Source organism: Heterocephalus glaber, unplaced genomic scaffold, assembly GCF_053883595.1.
Source record: "Heterocephalus glaber isolate CG9 unplaced genomic scaffold, H.glaber_assembly_v1.0 deba00001577, whole genome shotgun sequence".
Lineage (NCBI taxonomy): Eukaryota > Metazoa > Chordata > Mammalia > Rodentia > Bathyergidae > Heterocephalus > Heterocephalus glaber.
The window spans coordinates 7,458,031-7,483,267 of NW_028258358.1; the positions used below are offsets into that span (position 1 = coordinate 7,458,031).

General features: G+C 33.8%; 1 protein-coding gene and 1 long non-coding RNA gene across 5 annotated transcripts in view; both read right to left on the reverse strand.

The window, feature by feature from the left end:
* LOC147823490 (uncharacterized) overlaps positions 1-20,852 on the reverse strand; it is a 97,909-nt gene extending 77,057 nt beyond the window's left edge. Inside the window, exon 1 of the long non-coding RNA XR_015443696.1 lies at positions 1-20,852. This exon is cut by the window's left edge and continues 60,119 nt beyond it. This is a non-coding gene — a long non-coding RNA (uncharacterized LOC147823490).
* Dach1 (dachshund family transcription factor 1) overlaps positions 1-25,237 on the reverse strand; it is a 388,734-nt gene that overhangs the window by 329,506 nt on the left and 33,991 nt on the right. The window lies entirely within an intron of this gene.

The following is a 25,237-nucleotide window of genomic DNA, read 5'->3' on the forward strand; positions in this document are numbered from 1 at the left end:
ACCGAAAGCAGAGAGCAAGCAGAAAATGTAACATGTATGTGCCAATCTAACACTCCTAGAAAAGGGAAAAAAAGGTCTTCTCTTTGATATTAATATAAAATAACAAGTACATAAAATTTTAGTGAGAGGGTATGTCTAAGTCAAATCAAAAATACAATAACTAATGGAGTTGTAGGTTTCTGTGAATAATGAAAACAAATGCACATGGAATAGAAAGAATACCATGGCTTTCAGAATATGATGCAAGCACACTAAAAATGTAAAACTATAGATATGCTGAGTTTGGTTATATTAAAAATTTATACACATATTTATAAGCGAAAGAATATATGAAGCAAAAAAACTTAAAAATTATTTAGAGAAACACTATTATGATCTAATGGTGTAGGTTTCAGCAAACAGTTGGCAAAAACAATATTTTGCTTCTGCTCCAATATTTATGCAGAGTATATAAAAAAAACTTTTCTAATTGCATGCAAAATGTTTATGATAATAACTTGTGGATAAAATTTCAAAGTATATGAACATATTTAGGGTTGACTTCTTACATAGTATTTTGAAAACTTCCTTAAGCATAGACACATGAATGAATAGTATTTATGAAGATAAAATACCAGTTCAATATCTGAAAACACTTCTGAATAAGTTCAAACTTTGTACAATTTCTGATACACTGAAGATGTGCAAGATTCCTGGAAGTACTTGAACATCCTGTTTAGACATTTCATTACACAACTGAATTCTTAACAAACACCTCACTAACAGTTAGTTAAAACTTTACAAGGATTAATACATATTTTTTTTGTTTTGGATTAATGCTTATTTTTGATGTGCTTGTTTTAATAAGGATAGTAGCTAAATAATTGGAATTTTTACTTCTTCAGTTGAATATTTTAATTTAGATCTAGAAATTTTAAACTGAATTACATTTTATATGCCACGTCTATTTATATGTCACTAAGTTGAGATAGCTGCCCATAGTTGTAAAGATGCAAATTTCCCAAGTTTAAATTGGAAATAACATACAAAAGAATAAATATTCCACATGTATACCATTTACCCTTACCTTTTAAGTTTTCCACTTAAATGGTCCCTGAATGTCTCATTTAAAAGTAAATCATCAATAAAGAAAAAAAATACAGAAAGTTAGAGAAAGAGAGAATATGAAAGAAAAAAGAAAGAAATCAAAAAACCTACTCATGGAAAAGGCTTTGCCTTTTCACACCATTTATAAAGACTGAATCAAGCTTAAATCAGCTCACAAAGAATCTAAGTTTGTATTTTTTATTTCTCTCATCTGTTCATTACAAATGTAATCTAGCAGTAAAAAGCATGGCTCATGTCTCAACACCCTCCTCTGAAAACATCCGTAATACCTTCGGTCCTGCTAGAGTCTTAGATGTTGGATAATTTGATGTGCCTAGGACTAGGTACTTGTTGACAGATTACTATGAAATGTAACTAGTTACTAAACTAAGAAGACTGTAGATGTGTAAGAGGATGGACTGGTTTTATGTCCCCATTTTAATATATTGCAATACAAGACCTGAGCTGTGTGGGAGAATGCATTTGTCATTCATGCCCATCAGCTTCCTTCTCTGAAATTGCCATCACTAATATTGGCCTAATATCTCTCACCTGGTCTGTTTCATATTTTCCTATTTTGCCTCCTTGTACCTTTAGAGATTCCCTTATGTTGAGTAAGACTCCTGTTGAGGCCAGAGCCAATATTCCATGCTCCTCTTTCTTGACTCTAGTTAAACTGTGTCATTCACTGACTACACTGATATTGCCTCAACTCTCCAAAGTCCTACCTTTGCTCTCTCTTCTTGTGCCCACCATCTTGAATACCATTATAGATAAGCTCTATCTGTCAAGGTACTCCCCAAAATTTGTCTAAAGCTCTACCTCCATAAACTTTTCCATTGCAAACTAGTTTCAGTGGAGCTTCACTACACAATCCAGTAGTAACTAGCTCCATGTGTCTAATTAAATAAATTTTAATATTCACTCCCCAATTGTATTTGCCACACTTTAAGTGTTCAATACCCACAAGTGGCCCCGAGCTGCTATTCCAAACTGTGCAGCCACAGACTACTTTTTTATCAGCAGAGAAAATTCTGTTCCTTAGCTTCATTAAAGCCAATACAAGGTTCAGTTTGAACTAGTATACGATTGCCATCAATGGACAAGGGCACAAGGAAGCCAAGAGTGTTGAAGGCTACTTTCTCAACACTTTGGAAGACAAGCTGATACATACACTCTAGCATACTCCAGGGGAGGTTTTGGTAGTTTCAGAATACTTCCCATTTGCTTCCGCTGTCCTATTAAAAGCCATCCTACTTAGGCCAGGACAATTTTTTGATACTTCATGTATAATTAATAGTGGTTAAAGAAATTTATATGGCAACTCTTCTGAAGAAGCTTTAATTCACACTTTCAATATTTAAAAAGGCTGCTGTCACGGCTGGTAGGAATAAAATTAAATCCACCAGCTGTGATTTGTTTTTTGAGGAAAACACGTAACATTTTATTCCTGCTTTGTCTGTCTTCCTTGTAAATGTTAGAAATACAGCATAGAAATGTACTGAATGCACTAGTTTGCCACTACAGCCTTCTAAAAATGCTTTTTTGAAAATCAGGTGGAAGTTTTAGTAATTTTTGGTAGGAAATTTTTCTTTTAACAGTGATTCAAAGTGCACAGTTTTTATATTTTGTTGGGAAAATAAAGGTAATGGCAATATCCATTTGATTTCTTTATAATTTTTTCATAATTTTGAAATTATACCAAGAAATTTCACCCTAAATTATTTTAAATTGACCAGATGTATAGACACAAAGGTCAATAATATTTTGTTGAGACTTAAGTACTTTTTATGAAACATTCTAGAATCATAGCACTAACTTAGAAACCTTCCTTTTGATATACAATATGCACTGCTATAGGATACTAAAATTTGCTTGTCATAAAATTCTTCAAGAATGCAAGAGACCATAGTTTTATAATTTACCTTTTCCATTACTTTTTGTTTTGTTTTGTTTTGTTGGTACCGGCGATAAAACTCGGGACCTTGAGCTTGTGAGGCAGGATGCAGAACCACTGAGCTAAATCCCTGGCCCTCCATTAGTTTTAATTAGGAAAACTTTATTCTATTTTTTAAAATATTTTTGCCTTGTGAGCAGTCAGCTATCAGTAACCGGTCTAAGTACAAAAATTTAAGTACAAAAACTTGGACAATAAGTGTATCAGAACTTAATGCCATTCTAATCAAAATCAAATTATTTAAGTCTATGTAGTGTTGCACATTATGAAAAATGTCCTGATTAGATTTCTCAAAGCTCATGATTATCTCACAATACTATTAATGCACTCTTGGTCTGTCCACCCCCCCAATTACTCTTTTTAGCAACTTTCATGGTATTGTCATCTTTCTCCACCCAATTCAGAATCTCAATGGAGAGAATTACTTATTTGAATTAGATCCAAAATGATAGAGTCCTTCCAAAATGTCATGACCTTTTCATTAACATAAAACACAACTGGTTAATTACTTCCATGAGCTTATCATGAATCAAAGAATCACACAGTGAGATGAGTTTATGTTGAGGAATAGGCACGGTGGTAAGATCACCATCCTAGGCTCCTAGGATACAGGACAACTGGTTGGGCAGAGTGGCAACTACAGGACACAGGAAGGTTCCAGGAAGGAGTAGCAACAAGGCATGACTGGGAGCTCCTGGTTTGTGACAGTTTTGCCAAAGGTACTCCCTGCTTTTGCAGAAAAGAACGATCACATTACATCAAAATCCTTATTCCAGCACATGTAATATTGATGCTAAATTACTGTTGATTAAAATGATAAGTTTATATCCAAAAACAACAACACAAAAATATGCCAATAAAATCATTTGCTAATATATTTATAGCGCAGAACTGTAGCTGCAGTGAGACTAAAATAGATAGTGGATCCTCATGTTTGCCAGTTTGTTCGCACTTTCAGCGCCCCTGTCATTTTGTAGTGCTTTGCCAGTATTTATCACAGATTGCAAAAAAAGAAAAAAAATCCCTGAGTATGTAAAAATAGCAGATGTTATTTGCCATTAACAATTGGGCAACTTCATAAATCTTTACAAATTCACAAAGAAAACAGAAGTATGTGGTTTAAGATTGATCAAAGAAAACTTTCATTCCATCTTTGAGGCAAAACCTTTAAATTTTCAATTTCAGTTATAATTTCTTTTGCTGACAAATTTCTGGAAAGATGAGGTTAATCCTACATGTTTGCAAACTATGTCACATTGATACTAATGTGAACATTTGGTAACTGATTTCCTAAAAATTGACAGATAATATTTTTTAAAGTTTTTTAAGAAAATTAATGTACACCCCACATTTTACTCCCATCCAAGTAATTTGGAATACCTTTCAAGTCAAAACCCCAACTATATATTGGAGCTACATGTTTTCTCGGTGCAACTAACACTATCTGAGTAAATTAAGTTAAAAGGCCCTGATAATTCCTAATCTGGATGATTACAATCATCAGTTGTCTCCTGAATATATTTCCTGGATATCAACCTCATCAAACAATGTGACCAGAGTAACTTATTTCATCTAAAAACACTACTCAAGCCATATACCTCCTCTGCTAAACATCATGACCCATAAGATAAATCTGTCTCTTACTTGGCATTGAACACAGAGTGTTCCCACTGAGTTACAACCCCATCCCTTTTTAATTTTTTTTTTTCATTCTGAGACAGGGTCTTGCTAAATCCTAAATTGCCTGGCTAGGCTCAAAACTCATAATCCTTCAGCTTCAGCCTTCCAAAGTCCTGGGATTACAGGTGTGTGCCACCATGCCTGGATAAGACTCTTTTTGATCTGACCATAATTGTGTATCTGAAATCACCTCCCAACTAACTGTGCATCAATGTGTGGACTGTATCAGCCTATGCCAGGCAGATCTCAAATTGCTCTATCTTATGTGTGTACATCTTTAAAAAGCTTTGCTTTCTGCCTTACAAAGATACTTCTAGATTCTTCTGGAATTAATTTAAATTCTATTTCATATTTGTAATTCCTCTTTTAAAAAGTGTCCAAGAGATTTTATTGTTGCTGTTATTCACGAACCTGTTTCTTGTGACTTTTATTATAGACCAAACTTATCCATTTTATGGTTTGCCTTGATCCAATTAAACATCTGTCTGCAGAATTTCTACTATACTTTTGCTATGGTCAAAGCTCTAAACAAATTTTCTAGAAGTTTGCAAAGAATTTTCATATTGTTATAAACACAAAAGTAATCAAATAAGAAATATAAGCATCTTTGGAGACACTAAAGTAATCTATTTCTGCATCCTTCTTAGAGGTGATTTTAATATAACATCACAGAATATAAATTATCATGTTTCTTATTCTGTTCAAGGTCATTCGGTCACTGACTTCAAAGGTCTGAATGTCCAACCAGTTTGCCATCCTGCTTGTGTATCATCAGCAGAGTTTAGTCAATACAGTAGGAAGAATCATTAGTTATTCAAGGTAAAACTTTCAAAAAAATGTGACTAAGACACTCTGACCTTCTCTGAATCAGGAAATGCTCTGTGCATCTTTATGCTCTTTTAAATATAATTTGTCTAAACTGTCTGAAGTAAATCAAAAACTATCACTCAACCCTCTTTGTAAAAAGGGTAAATTTTAATTGCAGAACTTAAAACCTCACAATTAAAAGCTGTGCTGCTTCTTAAAGCCAGCACAAACATAAGAATGGGAGCCGTTGCATACAAATTAGATTTCTTGACATATTTGTAATTCTGAAGGATACTAGAAAGCACAGACCATGTGTAACTTTAAGTATTTCATCAGGAGAAATAAAATGGATGACTTATACTTTTATAAAGTTTTTTCATTTATGCTCTTATTAATAACTTTATGACCTTCAAAATCCTTTACTTGATGATGTATTCATAACATATCACAAAAGAAAACAAATATATGAAAAAAATTTGCCTTCATCCTAAAAAACATGTTTAAAATATTTTAATATTGTTTAACATGTGCACTTGTGAACTTAAATTGAAAATAGTGTCATTGATTAACAAATAAAACTTAACAAAATAATTACCCAACATATAAAGAAAATAACAAAAGAAAAGAAATGAATGCCATTATGCTTAAACATACAAGGTTATCAATTTCTCCTTCCTCCTAAACAAGGATGTACTGCTTGGTATGTGATACATAGTTTTATTTAATAGCTTTATAGCAAAATATATGTGCTAGAATGATAAAATCTTCATTTCCAAAGCTAATAGGACTTATGAGTATAGATTTAACAGAAAGGACATAAGGTATAGACTGATATTATAATTAAATATTAACTAATATGAAGCTCCCTGCTCTAAAATAAGCTAAGGAGAGAAAGACATGGATTTAATCACCCCATTTTTTAATTAAATTTTTTGAGTGCTAAGTCCCTTAAATTCCAAGTCTTTAGGAAATTGACTGTAAAAAGTGGTGAGGATTAGATAGTTTTCTAGTACTCAGGGAGGCCACTGCAGAAAATACTCAGGTAGGGGTGTGTGTGTGTGTGTGTGTGTGTGTGTGTGTGTGTGTGTGTTTTTGTGTTGGTAGAATATATATAGGGAGAGAAATGAACCACTGACCTGAAAGAATAATGATACAGAAAATTACAGAATCAGAAACCTGATTTGAGCACCAACTTTGCCAAGTTTACAAATTTATGGAGATTAACAATTGTTAATGTAATAACCACCACTTAGTGAGACTGTTAAATACCAGGCACTGTACTAGATATTTTGTATATGTTATTTAACCTTTACAAAAACATTACCCCTTAGAAAGAATCCATTTATAGCTGAGAGACAAGTAAAATGGCGTCCAAGAGGTCAAGTTTTGAATTCGGGTTTATCTAATGCCCGCAGCAGTGTCCTTGTATCACACTACCTTTAACCCTACCTTTCACAATAAAAGTAGAGTGTGTTCAAGGGGATGTTCCTAACATATCTAACTGCCAGTGTGTAAATGTTAACAACAATAATGCAATTTAGCTGTGTAGTGAGATCAACAAGTAACTGGTTTTGTGCAGAATTTTGTTTAACATGGATTGTTTTATGAAAGAGCTTCATACCCAAAGAATTCACTAATTAAGATTTAAATAGTTAAACCTGTGCCAAGATATACACTGAACTCAAATGACTTTTTTTAAATTTCTGAATGGAAAGAGAAAATGCTATGAATTTGCCTGTAGAAATGTAAGAGAAATGATAAATGGATTGCTCTAATCTTTTAAAATAGTGATATCTAAAAGCTCATACAGCTTCAACTTCATTATTTTTAACAAAATGCACTACATTACAGTTACTTGTGGAGTACACAGTACCATAAATAATTTAAATTAAACTACACTTATCAAAATAAATGAATGAGTAGATTTTATGATGCAGTACATTTTATGATGCCCTTGATTCTTTAATTTGTGTTTTGCTTAGTTGCTAATTCCCAAAATACTGTAATCTGCAATGGCTCTTGTACTCATTAGTATAGATTACCAATGTCCCTGCTTAACAAGAAAATCAGTATGGAGCAATATTCTACTGAAATAAAGCGCTTTTGCCCAATAATATTCTGTGAATATTTAATCAATGTTGCTTTGAAGGAAATAGGAGAAACAGCTAACTTCTCTCTTTCATACAAACTCACAAATTGTATCCTTATCCATGCTGTTGGATTGTATGTGGCAAGCTAGTTTCTTACTAATTTATTGATTTTGTCCCAGTATAACTAATATATCAAAATTTTGACATAGATTTCTTTGATATTCTTGAATTACATACATAGACATAAAATGTTTTATCCAAGATAGGTGCTATAGCTCTTCAACAAGAGCCAAGATTACCACATATACTTAAAATCTAGTTGGGCCAGAGATTTAGCTCAGTGGTTCCACCGCCTGTCTCTGAAGCGCAAGGTTCTGAGTTCAATTCCCAGTACCAAAAAGAAAAAAAAAAAAATCCAGTTATTTGAAATTGAAAATTGCTTAATTGATACTGTACCAGAAAAGCCTGAAAAAGAAAACTCTAATATGTCTATTATATATTACAGACTGAACATAAGAAAGAAGTTTCTATGAAATAAAATGTTTCCCAAACTAGTACAATTTCCAAATGCTGCTACATATAGCATTTGTGAATTTTCATTACAATTCATGTACTAACAAACAATAAGTGCTTTTCTGAAGCCTGCATTTCCTCTAACCACTAATTTGCTACTACTTCACCATTTACCTGTTGACTCTGTGACACCTGTGAGAGTATCTAACACCAAGAAACCATACAGAAACTATTGGGAAAGCAATTAAATGCTCTTAAACTTGAGGCTTGTCAGTCAGAATCTGTATGTTCACTCTTTCACCTGCTACTCTGCTGCAGTGAGCAAGTAATATGAAGTCAACTTGGAGCATCCTTTGGTATAACCCACCGAACCACAGTGCAATGGGGTAACTACTATATATTGGTGAGGATCAAGTATTTATAAGACTACTATTAGAGATTACAAGCTGCTATAGAAACTGTTAAAATATTTTAAACACTGATTTTTATTACAAATGAATCTGAAGCACTTGTAAATTAAAGAAGAATGAATTTTAAAGATTTTCCTTCAATTCTTCCTCATTCGTAAACATTGTTTTCCTCTCAAGTATTTGAAATCTTTCAAAAATTGATTTATAGATGAACTGGAATACAACTGTTCTCACTACTAATTTTGTTGAAATTTTGTTCTCACTACTAATTTCAAGGATCACAGTGGACTTCTGTATATTCTAGCTTTGATTTGTGATTTATTGATAAATTATGTATTCAAATATTAGGCAAAATGCTCATTTCAACAACAAAAAAAAACCTGTAGTTTGAGCTGGAACCACTATCTGCCAGTAATTTGCCAAAATGAACACAAAGGGAAAGAAGAAAGAAAAGTACCCAACATATGCTCTCTAGGGTCTTGTAGAAAACATGGCATTGTTCTTCTGGCTACTTATTTTTGAATCAACAAGAAAGGTGATCTTGAAGACATAAAGGGATTGAATATTGTCTAAAAAAATGCCCCACAAAAGTTGCCATGACAAAACTGTAAGGATTTATAATGTTACTCAGCATGCTGTTAGAATTCTTGTAATCAAACAAGTTAAAGGCAAAAATTTTGCCAGAGAATGAATGTGTATATTGATCTTATCAAGGAGTCAAAAAAGAGTCAAAATAGGTCTCTGAAACTTGTGAAGGAAAATGATCAGGAAAACAAGGAAGCCAAAAAGAAAGATACCCGGGTTGATATGAAATACCAGCCTGACTGGCCCAGAAAAACACATTTTGTAAAAACCAGTGGACAGGGCCCTAAGCTGACAGAAAGTACCCCCGATGAATTCCTTGCATAATAGATGTCAACAAAACAAAACAAAGCAAAAAACAGAAGACCTCTAGATTAAAAAAAACACATATATTCCACTCTGAAGGATGTAAACTGAACTGTCGGTGATCCTTGGTCCACATTTGTCTCTCCTCAGAGTGCATCTGCATAGTATATTCTCCTGTGCAACACTCATTTCTGTTTATTTTCTACCTCACAAATCCTAGCATTAGAGAATTATTTTGCATTGTTACTGCTGTTTGAGTTTATATAATCAACTTCTACTTTTATAGAAGTATTTTTTCTGTCTTGATGAGTCTAGATTTAAGATATTTTCATCATTCCCAAGTTATATACTATAATCAGTAGCACAGGGCAGGTCAGCAATGGTTAGGCAACATCAAAAATGGTACCATCATAACCACAAATTAAAATAAAGTATTTAGTCCCCTGATATTTCCAACTGACTGTGGCACTTAATTTATATACCATACCAATATGTGTGATTTATGTATCTATCTATCTATCTATCTATCTATCTATATGTATCTATATATAAAATATATTAGCCACTAAGACACATGCCACTATCTTGGTATTTTTCTTACAAAAGGAGGATAAAGTTGTGTGCCATAAAAAAAGAGAAAAATCTAGAAAACACTTATTCTCACCATCATTCAGAGATCTACATCACCTAAACTGCTATTGGAGTTTAAATCGATTCTACCTAACTTGCAAGACTAAACACCACAGCCAGGCAGCCTCGAATTGCTAAATCCGTACCATTCTGACTTCTTAGAAAGGTGTGAAAGCTCACAGTTACTCTTCTACACCATCACTGCTGAAGTGAAACTTCTTCCTATATGTGGTTTACACAGAGTCTACTAAAATGTTGCCTGATATGACTGGTTTCCTAAAGACATTCAGAGTTTTCAGACAAATATAAGTAATTTTATAATACTAAAAATATGAAGTGCTTACTATGTTGTAGGAACTGAACTTGTTCATCACATGCATGCCAGTCCTAAGTACTGAGTTTTATTATTTTTCTTTTATAGAAAATAGACACAACGTAATTTGAAAGTAACTTAAGTTTACTAAGTTAGTAGCCATAATTACTGTTTATAGCACTCTTAACAAAGATCATTCTACCTAGAATCATATTATTAAATGTCACAAAATCTTGCAAAGTAGATATTATTCTACATGTAGGATGGAGAAACAGGGCATGTTACATGTTGAGTCATCTGCCCAAGGTCTAATCATATGATCAAGATAGTGATCATCACAGGGATATCAGACCCAATGGCTCAGACTCAAGCTTCGTTCTCATAATTACTTTGATATCCAGACCTGTGTTCTCACTTTCATTCACAGATAACTGTCCCATCTTTCCATCAATGAGGCTGCCTTTCTTCATTCTATGGGAGAATTCACTCCTCTTCCAGCTCAAAGACAGTACAACTGGGAAAGGAAAGTAACCACTGCACGAACAAGTTTATGAACAAACCTATAACAAGGTATCACTTGACAAGTTTGGATCTAATCATTTAACTAGCGATTTGCCAGAATATTCAGATAGATGGACATCCACAACACTAAAATGCACAATATCTATGAGACAAATCAAGTCAATATTTACATGGGTAGCCTTCTCTCAATAATAATGGTAATCATAGGTAAATTTATAATTTTTAGAGTTTGAAAAAGCACGAGATCGTCAAGTCCAATGACTTCATTCCATAGATCAAGAAAATTGAAGCTTAACTAATGAAGATATATATTCAATGTACAATGCCAATTTGGGAGCAAAATGAAAGCTCAAATTCCTATTTTAAGACCTCAGTAAGCATCTCTCTCATGGTGATGTACTCTTATAACAATTACTGGAGGATAAGGGACAAAATTCCTGCAAGTGATAAAATAGATGAATTATGATCTCATCAACAAATGAATTTACTGTGGCCTTATCCAATAACAGAAAAAAAAACTACATGAACTAAATATAAATTAAGGAATAAAACTTTTCTTCAGTTGTTTCATCATGTTCTAGAGTCTGGCTTCTTCAAATAGTCAGTTTTTTAAAAAAGACCCTTAGTGAATGAAGCTTTCTGGTTGTTACTACAACTTTATACAAGTTAACAAATTATTCTTAGCTTAACTATCCAAACAACCCAACCTATAGGAATTAAATAAGTATAAATTGCTCACATTAATTTTTATTCCATATATTACAAAATATATTTGATTCTTCATTCATATAAATGTACAAAAGTGATACTCTTCATATATGAATGTAGGATTGTTATAATGAGAGACTACAAGAGAGGAAGGAATAAAGTATCTCACAAAATATTTTTAGATGGGATTCCATTAATAACAGCAGTAAAAACCTGGCATCAAACAAGTTGCAAGCAATCCAATGCAACTAAAATTTTAAAACATTAAAGGACTCAAATTAGATTGTAATGGACTCTTTGGATTAAATCAATGCAATTAAGTATATGATGAAGTATCCAGTTATCTGTTCTGAGCCTTTGAAAAGTGGAAATATTAATGGAACTGTACAAGAAATTAGTGCTGACTAGATTAATCGCCATAGCAATTGTCATATTATAAATATGTTAGTTGTGACAATTATGCTTCAAGATAATGCAAATGTTGTCACACAACTGGAGCGAATCTTGAGATCCTGAAGAAAGATCTTGAAGCATTTCCGTATTTCTGTCATTATTGCAAATTTGCAACATTTTAGAGGGGGAACTTGAAATTCTGAATCAATATAGTATATGTTTTTAAAACTTTACCAGCACTTCAACTAATAAATTGGGGCAAATTAAGTAGTAAAAATGCAACCTGAGGAAACCTCAACAGGAATGTAAACTAAACGGGTAGGGAGGTCTGTAGGTGTCAATCAAGAACCAAATGCAACTGTCAAGCTTGCTTTGCTAACAAACTGTCACATCAACAATATGGAGTTAATGACTACAAATTAACTGTATACCAGATGCTTGACACTTTGTTATGACACTTAGCAAGCTAGTTGACATTTGGGGATCAAAGCTTCTTTAATTACACTTTGTATAACATGTGCAACCTTTATGCTAATGTCCAAATATTCCTTGAAGCAAGACTGTCCAAGTAAAATCGTCCACAGACTGTTTTCTAGGTGTGGGTTTGAAAGTATTTATGTGGTTCTAAAAACATGAGAAGTAACTGGCTGAGAGCTAGGCTTCAATCCACAATGTTATTCATCATTACCATTGCCTAAAATAACATCGTTTCTTAACTTGGTGAACTGGTGAAGCACTTTTCTCACATATAGACACAGTCTGTGAAATAACACATTTTCAAAGAAGGTGGTAATAACACTTGAAGCCATTTATAAAAGGAAAGACAACTAGGAATATCAGAATTTAAAATAACTAAAAAGGGTATTAAAGGATAGAGTGATAAAAAAATACTAACTGCCTTTTGGAACACTGCTTTGAGTGAGTTTGCAAGCTTTTCTTTTTTTTTTTTTTTTTTTTAAAAGAGAAATAGTTTGACATTTTCCCAAGCAAATAAAATTCAATCAGAGAAATAAGCAAAATTTCACATAGCAAGTGTAATTCTAAATGTGCATAAACTTGAATTATAGGCTATGTCAATATGAGTATAATGTTTCTATCAGTTTTTAAAATAAGTTCAGTGTAACAACTAAGATTTCTAAAAACTGGCAAAATTTAGAAAACAGCTAATAAAAAGAAAATTATTTCAACAAAATATCCACCCAGTTATATCAGTAAATTAATAAGTTAATCACAACCCGAATATGGTCCCTTTCTTAGAAAAAACATTGCTAGGGTATGAGTGACAGAATGGTAAGAATCTGTTATAAAATTCTATCGCATCTGACCCTTGATTCCATTTTTGCCTGGGTTGTACTCCTTGGAAAAAGAAAAAATTATAACATGTGAGGAAAAATAATGGTGCAAGAAGAGAAAAATCTAAAATTAAAACTGGGAATGAATTTGAAGGTCAGCAAATGCAAACTTTGCACTCTCTAGATGTACAAACATGGCTTGGAGAGAAGGAAGAGCCCTAGTCACAGAGCTATGGGTGGACTGTACACTCAGCTGCGGGACTGCAGTGGTGTGGAGTGCTGCCGACACAACACTTTGGCTGGGTGTGTGTGTGTGTGTGTGTGTGTGTGTGTGTGTGTTTTGTTTTTTGCTTTTCCCACTGCTATATTCTCAGCACAATGAGATAGCTAAATGCAATGCAATTCTATCAGTTGGGAAATGCTATCGAATATTTATTGCTCTTAGAAAATAGGGAGCACCCTTCTAGATGCTAGTGATTCCAGAGACACTTCAGGAACCAGGCCTACACTGAAGAATATAGCAGCTGCTAGCTCTAGACAGAGCACTTGACAGGTGACTCTGAAATGTCAGGAGTGTGCATGCTGTGAATATAAATGACAGGCTGAATATCAAACATTTCCTATGAAAACCAGAAGTAAATAATCTCATTTAATATTTTTATATTAACTGTTTCAAAACTATAATATTTATATATATTGAGAAAATCAAATTCATGATTGAAATTAATTTTACTGGTTATTTTTTTTAATGTACAGTACTGGGAGAGTTAAATGGCACTTATGTCACACATGATGTTTCTATTGGACAGTGCTACTACTTCAGGGTCAACCAACTCCTGCTCCTAAGGAACTAGAGCATTTGGAGTTAAGAACTAGTAAATCAAATCAGCACATGCCATCATGAGGATGAATGAGGGGTGGCCTGAGAGAAAGTGTGTCTGGGGTACAGGGAGCTTTGACTACATTGTCTGTGACTGAGGAGGTAAGTGGAGAATGGAAGAACGAAAGAAGATATGAAGGAATAATCTTGGACAATGCAAGATCAATGGGAAGGTTACTATGGATGCAGCTTGACTGCAGGTGAGCTGAAGAAGGTAGAAAGAGATGGGTGGTAGAGTACCTGAAAACCCCAGTAAAGAGTTAGGATTTCATCTGGCTGTAGTAAGAAGTCATTGCATGTTGCTATCTCCAAAATCATCACCACTAGGCCTACAACCTTCATCTAGGCCACTATCATTTCTACGTGACTACTTCCTATTTGGTCATCCTTTCTCTATGTTTGTACTGCCACGGGTTAAACTATGCATCTAACTGTTCCATCTTAGGTGTTCTAATAATGTCATCATAAATCTTCAAATGTATTTTTTTCTCACAATTGACATTTTTAAAAAATTAAAATAAATTATACATATTTGTGGAAAGATCTCTTTTTGCATTTGATCAATAAAGCAGCTTAGTTTTGACTGAGATGCCATCTTGGGTCTCTTAAACTACACTAAGCTCTGAAGGCATATTTTCATTTCAGCTTCTCAGTCTTGTTTTCTAAATATAACTCTGCTAATTGTGAAATTCTCCAGAAAAGTTTGGTACCCATCGATGTTTCAGCAAAGAAAATGATCCTCTCAAATGTTGTACCTGAAGAGAGATAGGTGATGTAGGGAGTGATTTCGAAGAGTTGAAGTAACCAATAGGAAGAGAGTGGTATTCTGAGGCTACCAGGTATGGGAGGTTCACAGGGCCAGCAGGTGGAACAGTTATTGCTCCATAGCTAAAGCCCCAGAAAAGGGTCTCCCTGAAAGAAGTGTGGATTTTGGAGGTGGAATGACTCCATCACTTATTAAAGCAGCAGGAAGGAAAGAAGGTAACGAAATGCCAGCACCACACTTTGTCCTGCTTCCCTCCCGATCTCCAGCTGGCACTTTTCATTGAATGAACACCTTGAGAAACCAAAGGGCAAAGGAGACCAATGCAACAGTCCATAAAAACTTGGCTCCCAGGAGACAGACCCAACTGGTGAAGATGGGCTGTGGATCTGGAGGTGCACATGGCAAATATCCAAAATGGAACTTAACAAGTGACATGAGGCCTTCTCTCCTTTTATTTTATGTAGTCCTGGCCTGGGACTGGCAGCCTGTAGCTGAAAATAGTTTTCATAGTCATGGATGTCACAAGGTACTTCTCTGTTGGATGTAAGAAAGGATTAGGAGCCGTTTGTGTCCCTACAATCATGTCTGCTTCCACCAGCAGAAATACAATACAAATGTTCCAACTCCTTTCTCCATACTGATAGAACAAGAGCAAACGGAAGAGAAAAGACTCTGTTTCATTATTCTTTTAAGAAACGTGCATTCCTTACAAAGTGTCAGGTGCTAATCTGAGTGCAAAGTATCCAGTACTGGCAAAATCAAGTCTCTGTTCAACAGAATTTGAATACTAATGAGGAGAAGACAAAACTTAGAAAACAAGTAAGATAGCTTCAGGTAGTGATAAGAGCTAAAGGATAAATGATAGCACAACACAATATGATGGAAGGGACAGAAGTGAGAAGCTGTAGGTGACAATAGCGAAGATGGACCAGCAGCAGTGCAGTTTCATTTAAGTGACACTACTCACTGAGATTGAAAAGAATCACAGGAAGTTATGAGAAGACAGAGATCCTGTGGAAGAAGGAGAAATACCTAGAAGAACTGTGGATCTACAGCCCCATCAGAGAGGTGGCAGGACCTGCCAAGGTGTCTTCAGGAGCTCTAGCCCCTGCCATTACATGCTTACCCCAGTATCCAGCCAAAGGGTGACACCTTTTTCTGCACTCAAAGTCAAGAGTAGCATGCTCTTGCCATGGAGACAATGCAGCTGGTCAGGAAATGGTCTTTCTAACTCCTAAAAATGTCAGAGTCTAGCTGAATCCTTGAGCAGGGATTACTAGACAACGGTAAAATGTTTGCATCCTATTTCAAATGTTAAGGAATGCATGGAAGGTTTTGAAGTTTTAACTTTTAACTTTCATATAATATTTTTGATTACTTTAGACTAACTCATTAAATCATAGGTTTAAAAAGCAGAGCTCAGCATATGCCAAATTAAAATATTAGTACATATTTTGATATGTAAATCCAATACAAATAATCACAAAACAATCTATGGCTATAAACACTAATTCTAGTATAGAAAGGACACCTAGAAATATTGTTTTGCAGATCACTTTTCTAGCATGATTTCCATGGAGAAAGGATAGGATTATCAACCGTCTTCTAAAAACTGTTCTACAAGGGCCGGGGATTTAGCTCAGTGGTTCCACCGCTTGCCTTAAAAGCGCAAGGACCTGAGTTTGATCCTCAGTACCCCAAAATAAAACCCTATTCTACCGGAGTGAAATAGCAGGTATAAAAAATAGAAGAAACAAAAGAGAATGAAATGGAAAGGAGGAAAGTCTTTAATGTTTTCCATCTTAGGATCTCATCACATCTTTGATCATATCTTAAATGCTAAAACACAAAGCATTAACTTTGTCTATTTGTAACCAAAGTGCTAGATCAAAACAGAGGCCAAAAAAAGACAATGTATTACAGTGTGGCTGGATCTGTCTCTCATGAAGATGTAGCATGAGAAAGCCAGGATACAGTGGAAATGGATACAGTGGAAAATGTATCCTACAGACTCCTAATCAAACTATCTGACATCATGATGGCCCCATTCAAGAGAGTCGGATCTGAGAAAATAGATTAGTAGACTGTTCTATTTATGTGCCATTTAGTTTCTTTTTACTGACTTAATTGTGATGGTTTTTTTCTACTTCACTAGAATTGAAAAATAAGTTACTCTATCCACTTTTACAAATGATCCCACTACTAGACATGGATTTCTTCACCTTTTGGTCTGTAAAATCTCCCTCCCTTTGCTTCAGCTCCATCTATACATTGGGGAAGTAGATGATTTTGAGATCTCTTCTCAGCTTGATCATTCTGAGATTTTAAATATCAAATCATCTGTTACAGAGCTACCAACAAAAAAATTACATTTTGCAGAATATTACACAGATTATTAGCTATAATTCCTTTAAGCAAGAAAAATAAAATGAAATATGTCTTAAATGAAGAAAAAATTCAAAACCATTCCTTACATGCACCTATGGGCTCTCATAATTCTTTGGTATAGTATAATATCTAACATGCTCCGTACTTCCTAAAAGGTGGATGAATGTGGAAATGCATTTATTGAAGGAAAGTTGCCTTGATTAGCGTTCATTTTCCTAATATACGGATTTCTAGAGACAGCTCTATTTTAGTTATGTAAAGCATGTAAAAAGTGACATATGCTTAATCAAGGCAGAATTTGAAATTAGCCTGTCACTTTAGATACCACAATTTAAGAGAGTTAAGATGTTTAATAGTTTTTCAATGTCTCCAAGCTGGAATAAGTGGCTAATAGTCCACTCAGGCCTCATGTGATATTAAATGAGGGAAGAAGAGAATTAAATAAAAACAAAATAAAAAGCAAAACATCTCTTTCTTTTATTCTTAGTAATTTAACAGTTCTACAAAATAGAAAATAAATCAAATTCTAATTTAAAAATAATGTATTTCCTAGAAAGAATCAAGAAAAGTTTGTTTATATATATGAAATTATGGTTTTATAGTTATTAAAAATCTATAGAAAGTATATCTTTGAATATATCTTTGGGGAAAAAGATCCTAAAAAGTGACACAGCACCATCACAAAATTAGTTCTGTGCCCTGACTCAATTTTTTTTTTTTTTTTTTGGCAAAATGACTCTTTTGCATTCACAGACAGGAAAATTATTCAATCCTTTGTTTCCATCTTTAAAAATCCAAGAATCAGAGTTATTCTACTTATTAAAACAAAGGAAAGGGTCAATTTGTTCAAATTGGAAATTAAAAGGATTTCATCTCCTAGCTAAACCTCCTATTTCTAGATGCATGCACATAATGATACTAAAAAATGACAATGGAACTTCAGAGAGCTATCGAGCTATGAAATGAAAAGCCTCATAAAGACAAGTGATTAACTTATTTAAACTTTTTCACTGATGCACTAAAAAATACATTTTCTTTTATTTCTACTATTACAATCAAAATCATCATATAATGAAATACTCCTGGATGTTAAACCAGTATCTAAAATACAGAAAAGCTGGAGAAGTCATTGAATGTATTATATCAAAGATAGAGGTAACATTAAATGTAAGGCTAAGAGAAAGCAATTGCAGATAAAACATACTTGTTTCTTAGTTATTCAAAAAGGCATTTCAAGTCGTTATTACAAACCTGAAAAAAGCAAAATGCTGTCTATGGCAACATAGTTATAATCATTGCTCAATGATCATATGAAAGTATTTTCAATCACTAAACAAATGAGGGCTAACTGACAAGAGTTTAAAGGTTATTCATTTGAAAGTTCATGCTAGCTACAAAAATGATGCATAATTATTGAAATACATTTCCCCCACTAAAAATAGAAGGCTCACTATTTATCACAAATTATATCTAACACTTGCTAAATTTGTTGTATAAACTCCACTAATTCTTTGGATAGCATGTATTTATTTTCCATGTGGAATAACTCAAAATTCTTTGAACTTCTTGCCTTATGCCACATAATAAGAAAGTATTACCATTATAAGATTGCAAAATGTAATAAAAATATAAGTTTATATAAGTCAGCCTGAAATTTCAACATATTTCTTTTACTACCCAGTTTAATATGATGTACACAAAAGATCTTAAATAAGGAGTTGCCATTTACTCCCTACAATAAGCCATGCTTCACACTCTACACATTAAATCACTAAACTTTATCTAGCCAATAATCAATACAATTTTATATGATGATGATGACTATTATTGCTAAAAAAGTGGGTCAATTGGGACTCAGAAAGGAATATTCAGGTCAAGTAATCACTCAGAAAATAAAGAAATGAAATAGCATAACCTATCTTCCTAAACAAGTGGACAGACTGAAATTAGGGAAAAAGAAGGAGGAAATATTTTCCTAGTATTCTGAACAAATGCTTGATTAATGAGTGAATGTTACATAAATAACGTAAATGCCACAATGAGAGTAATACAGATCCAGTACGTGACAAGGACTCGGAGAATATGTTCACAATAAAAATAAATAAATAAATGAGTGAGTGAGAGGAGTGGGAAATAGGAAATGAAAGAGCTAACTGAGCAAGATAATCCCATGGCAGACTCAAGTTTTATTTAATTTCTTGTTTGTTTGGTTGATTTTAGAACTAAAACTAGACTTTCTCTTTTGGCTAAAAAATACAATTTTGTATGGTTTTTTTTTCCAGCAGCTTTGGAAGATAACTCTGTCCAATCACAAGGGTATTATTTCAATTACTAAGTCTTCATCACAAGAGTTAATATAACTCCTTACTAACTCCAAGGGAGTATTTTACACAAAGAGGGAATCTGCCCTTAAAATGTATTCGTCCCTTTCTTTGATTAAAAAAAAAAGTCAATGAAGTAGAGACTCTGTTGAAACACATGCATTGCCTTGAGCAATTTGAGGCTGAGGATATCAATATTAATATATTTTATAAACTTAGGAATTTTAATACTTTCGCTTAAAATTTATTTTGATAATGGAAGAAAAACATGTTATTAAATTCAAAGACTGTCCCAAATAATCAAGCCTTAAATTAAGGAGATTCTCACAGGAGGAAGAAATGAGCAAATCATTACTGATTGGTTTGAGAGGTAGGAGAGCTATTAATTTATTTTTTATACCTACAGAAGTTGTTGGATTAAAGGTTAAAAACATTTTAAATTAAATAATGAAAAGGAAGCCCTTAAATATGTTATTAATTTTGTATTTCATATTTAGTGTGCCCTTTTATTTGCTAATTTAGTCCTCATATTATATTTAATAACAATACAGAATAAATCTCTGCACAGGTTATAATTTTGCGTTAACTCATTCTCTTTATCCAATCTACTTACTCTATCTTTTTTTCCCACCTTTATTGAGTAGTTCGTATATCATATATTCATTTATTTAAAGTGTACAATCAAAATATGTTATTTTTTACAGTTATGAAACATTAACAAAATGTAATTTTAGAATATTTCTATGCCCCCTAGAAGAAAACATGTACCTATTAACAGTCATTTATTGCCTCACTCACCAGCCCCAAGCTACCATTAATCTACTTTAACTCTGTGTAATTTTGTCTATTCTGATCAATTTCTATAAATTAAATCATGTAGTTGTGGTCTTTTGTATTTGGCTTCTTTCACTAGCAAAATATTTCAAGGCTCACCTATGTTGTAGCATATGTCAGTACTACATTTTTTATTAATACTGAGTAATAGTCTACTGCATGGATCTATCACATTTTATTTGACTATTCATAATAGGTGTTTAGATTGTTTCCTTGTTTGGACTACTATGAATAAAACTGCTAATGAACACTTAATGCGCAAGTTTTTGGGTAGACATATATACTCATTCATTGTGTTTCTGATTAGCACCTAAAAAGTGTAAAAAATAAAGACAACTCTCATTTACGTTGCAAGAATGTTATTTCATGCTATATTTTACCTCAGGGAAAAGCAGAGATGTGGAAAAGCTTCCCGAAGCCCCCACTCAGACATCTGGCAATAGCACAAGCAGCTGTATCCACGCACGTGTAAAACGAAAGACATGGAAAGAATTAACACCCTGAGTCCACTGCCCTTGGCATGTCAATCTAGACTCCAATTCCCCCTTCTTAAAAGCCAGAATCTCAAAACATGTGTTGAAATGTCAATTTGACTGCTTGATATTAAAAGAAATATTTTATAGCAATAAAAATTGTTACATATAGTATACTCTTCAATTTGATTGATCATTTCCAAGGAAACACTGATTCTGTATTTTCTTTCTTTTTTTTTTTTTTTTTTTTTTTGGTACCAGGGATTGAACTCAGGACCTTGTGCTTTCAGGGCAGGCACCGGAACCACTGAGCTAAATCCCCAGCCCCAATTCTATTTTTTTTTTAAGGCAAACACTAGTTTTAAGTTCCTTTGAGTGATTCTAAATTAAATCAGAAAAAATGTAAATAAATAAAAGTAACTTTTATGGACCTGGACTTTTCCTACCTTTCAAGAATTTTCTTCTATGACTCTACTTCAAATGGTTTGCAGTTTTAAACTATTTCTTATTAACAAGTCTGGGCTTACGTTGTCTCCATGTCCCCAGATGCTGTACCTTCCAGTATTCCTACAAGGCTAAGTTTAGGTATTACATCATCCTGAAATCCACAGGCCCCTTCCCTCCCACACCCACACTGGCTCATGCTATCCCCTGAGAGTGCTTTCTGCACCTGACCCAGACAGCACTTATGGAATGCTTGTTAACTGCTCAACTGGGACTGCTTGAACTCTCACTGTCTATAAGTCGGAACAGGGAGCAACCTGAATTTGGAATCTTCTAGGAAAATCTAGGCACTTCATAATTAAATCTGCATAGGGCTCCAGGAAAACATTCAAATTCCACTAGACAATAATTAGGAATTTCAGAGAGAGTAGGACAATTATCATCTTGCTAATGGGTCCTAATATGCAAGCTTACTTTCAAAATATAAATTTTAAATGATTAAAAGAAATAGAAGGTATGAGGAAAAGTTGGCTTTTGTAGCTTTAGGTTCCAAACTCCAACATACATATCTATTTTGATACTTCCCCAAGGAGCTCACTAATTCCAACTTAACAATATCTAAAAAGCTTATTTTGTAATCATTGTCTTCAGGGTTATAGATAAAGCTGGATCTGGAGCCTACTGATTTACAACTCCCTAAACTAGATCACCTCCTGTTATATAACATATTGACTGCAGGAACTGAAAACAAATCACTACAACATGGGCTTCATTAATTTGGACAATACAGCCTTCCATGCCAAGCTGGCTAAAAACAAAATCAAAGTGCAACTTAATTGGTAAGGCATCCTTGCGTTGTGCACTAAGTTTGAAACTTGAGAAAACATTCATTCAACCAGGAAGTGGTTCCATAATAGCAGAAGCAACAGCACAACCAAAGAATGAAGCTTGCAGCCAAGGGGTAAGGACTACATCAAAAGACTGTCAATGTACTACCGAAGAATAAGGTCATGAATGGAACGCTCCTTATTAAGTTTATAAAAACATTGGATTCACCTTCAATGGGAAAGTGCCCTTTAAGCATTTATAATTTAATTTCTGTCACTGATAATAAAACTTCAGACTGTGCATACCAGTTGAAGTAGTGAGGAAAGGGTGGGGGGAGAAGTCATAAATATATAGCTGATTAGGGTTTCAATGTACTTGATTTTAAGGCATAATTTAAACAGCAAATCCTTCACCAAGGCAAGTGTCTGGCGTGTGTGTGTGTGTGTGTGTGTGTGTGTGTGTTGTCTACACTGGCAACTGAATTTTAGAACAATTGCAATGTATAGTGGACAGTGATAAAAAACAGTGCCACTGATCTCATAAAATCATTCAATATCCACCTGAAGCTATCCATAAATTCCAAATACTTTCGTTAGTTTAGGTTAACTTTGTAGAGGTCTGCAACACAGATATGTAAGCTCAGGTGCTATGCCAATACTTACACCACCACTTGGTTGCTTTTAATGCCACCAACAGGAGCCATCCTTCCTCTCCTCTGTGAACAAAATTTATACAATACATGAGATTAAAATACACTGGAAATAAAATTGCATTGGGGCTTTATTTGTTTATTCATGCATTTATCTATTCATTTTGCATTATCATCTGTGCCAAACTCTTCTAAGGAAGTGTTGTACCCTGAGGATTGGGAAACCACAATCTTTCAAAAGGGTAAGAGTGCATCACAGGGTAACGGACAGGCACTGGGCAGAGTGATAAGATCCAGTTCTGCTTCTTTCTATGCAGCTTCCTGTCTTGGACCTTCATCAAATTTTTTAAACTCTGTGAAACTGATGTTTCCTAGGTGGTAAATTAATCCATTTATGCCTATGACATCTATATGCAAATGTAGTGTAGACCAACAACAAAAAGTTGGTAAGCATCGTTTTGAGCTTATATACTTTTAAAAGGAGAAACCATGCAGTTTGTAGCATAAAGCATAGATTCATCTATAAAACATCACAAAAATAATGTGTCATGTACAAAGCAAATCATTTTGAGAAGACAGCTTGTTGAAAATGCTCTTTGTTTTTCACAGAAGTGGGCTATGGGGGTTTAGAGTAACCTCATGGAAAAAAAAAATCAGGAAATTACTGGATTTACCTACATTCTGCAGTGCCTTCTCTATGGTTTGACCTTCCCTTTCAGGTCATCAACTCGCTCTCGCCAGCGCTTATCTGCTCTTCCTTGCTCTGTTCGGGCTTCTTCAGTTTCTAAGTCTTTCAATCTGATTTCCTTATTCTGCACTCGCAAAAGCTCTGCTGCCACACTGTCCCCACCCTGGTCCACCACACCTTCTCCCACATAAACTTCCTCGAATCCTGTTCTCTGGAGATTAAATGTTTTGCTTTCAATACTGAATAAAGTTGTCTAATTTGACATTTCAGTCTACACTGACATACTAACATGAAAGTTAAGAGTTACTTTCCTCGAAACGTAAATATTTTAGCTTGACTTATACCTTTCAAATAAAATTTTATAACAAGGAAATTGTATCGTTGGGCTATATATTATGTGCATGCTATAATCAAGTAAAATCTTCATCTATAGTTTGCCTAAAATAAATAGGTATTTAAGTCATAATTACATTTGGTATTGTGTGTTACTAAATATATAAGCAAAAGAAGAGAACTTTTAGTCTCTAGATGCAGATGAGTAAAATCCCATTTATGAAAACTTTTAAAATATCTAACAGAATGATTTTAGTTTTAATTTTAAAACAGTTAACTTTACATAATATATTTTTCTAACTTGAATCAATTTGGTATGAAAGAATGTTATTGCAACTGTGTACTAGCAGTAATAATTCAACTTATAAATTTATACACAATTCCATTCACTTTATATAGCTATCTCTACCTAAAAACTAAGCTTTGACTTCTTTACATTCTAAACAAGTAATTGTAGACTGCTCATCCATTATCTTCAAGCTCTCTCTCCCTATACAGCATCCACCATGGTAATAGTTCTTTCATCAAAGCCTAATGGTTTGTTTCAAATAGTTAAAGTAGTGTTTATATCACTGTCCTCAGGTGCATCCATTTTGTTTCCCAGAGAGCAGTATGGTACATGCTAATGTCAGAAGTGATAAATCAAAGTAAGTACGTTTGTTTTTCTACCGTAACCAGTTTATTCAGCACCACTAACAAAAATACATGTTGGCATTTGCACTTAGGTACTTTCTATTGAGACCATCCAGAAATAAAGATTACTAAGAAAAATGCATAGGTAAAACAGATGGCTATATGCAAGTGTTAGCCACCTGAGAAAGTTCAGTGTTATATATAGATATGCTGTGAATTAATCTGTACTTTTTTTACCTGGGCAGAGTATAGAAATAGAGGAGTATCTGTGCTATTAATGATTGATTGTATATCTTCTACATATAGGAAATCAGAATAGCTTGCTCTCCTAAAATCACCAGGTATTTTAAGTGGAAATACTCACTTAACATTTTAATATTGTAAATAATGAAAGAAAAAGTCAGAATAAGGAACACCTCTACAACCTTGACAAATTCGAAACTAGCCCAAGATGGAAATCAAATGTATCTTTTTTATAGGTAAATTTATGACAACCAATGAGAGACAGAGGAAAATTAGCATAAGTTGGTATATGAAATAGGTGCTCATATCCTGGAAAATTTCAGCTTGGATTTAAAATGACACTGGGAGTTTGTGTTCTTTCAGCCTATGCAGGCTCTGAAGATCATAAAAAATGGTTGCTTTTTTTTCCTCACTGTATCCAAAAAGGAAAAGAACTTGCCTGGATATTGACCATTTCCAGTTTCTAGT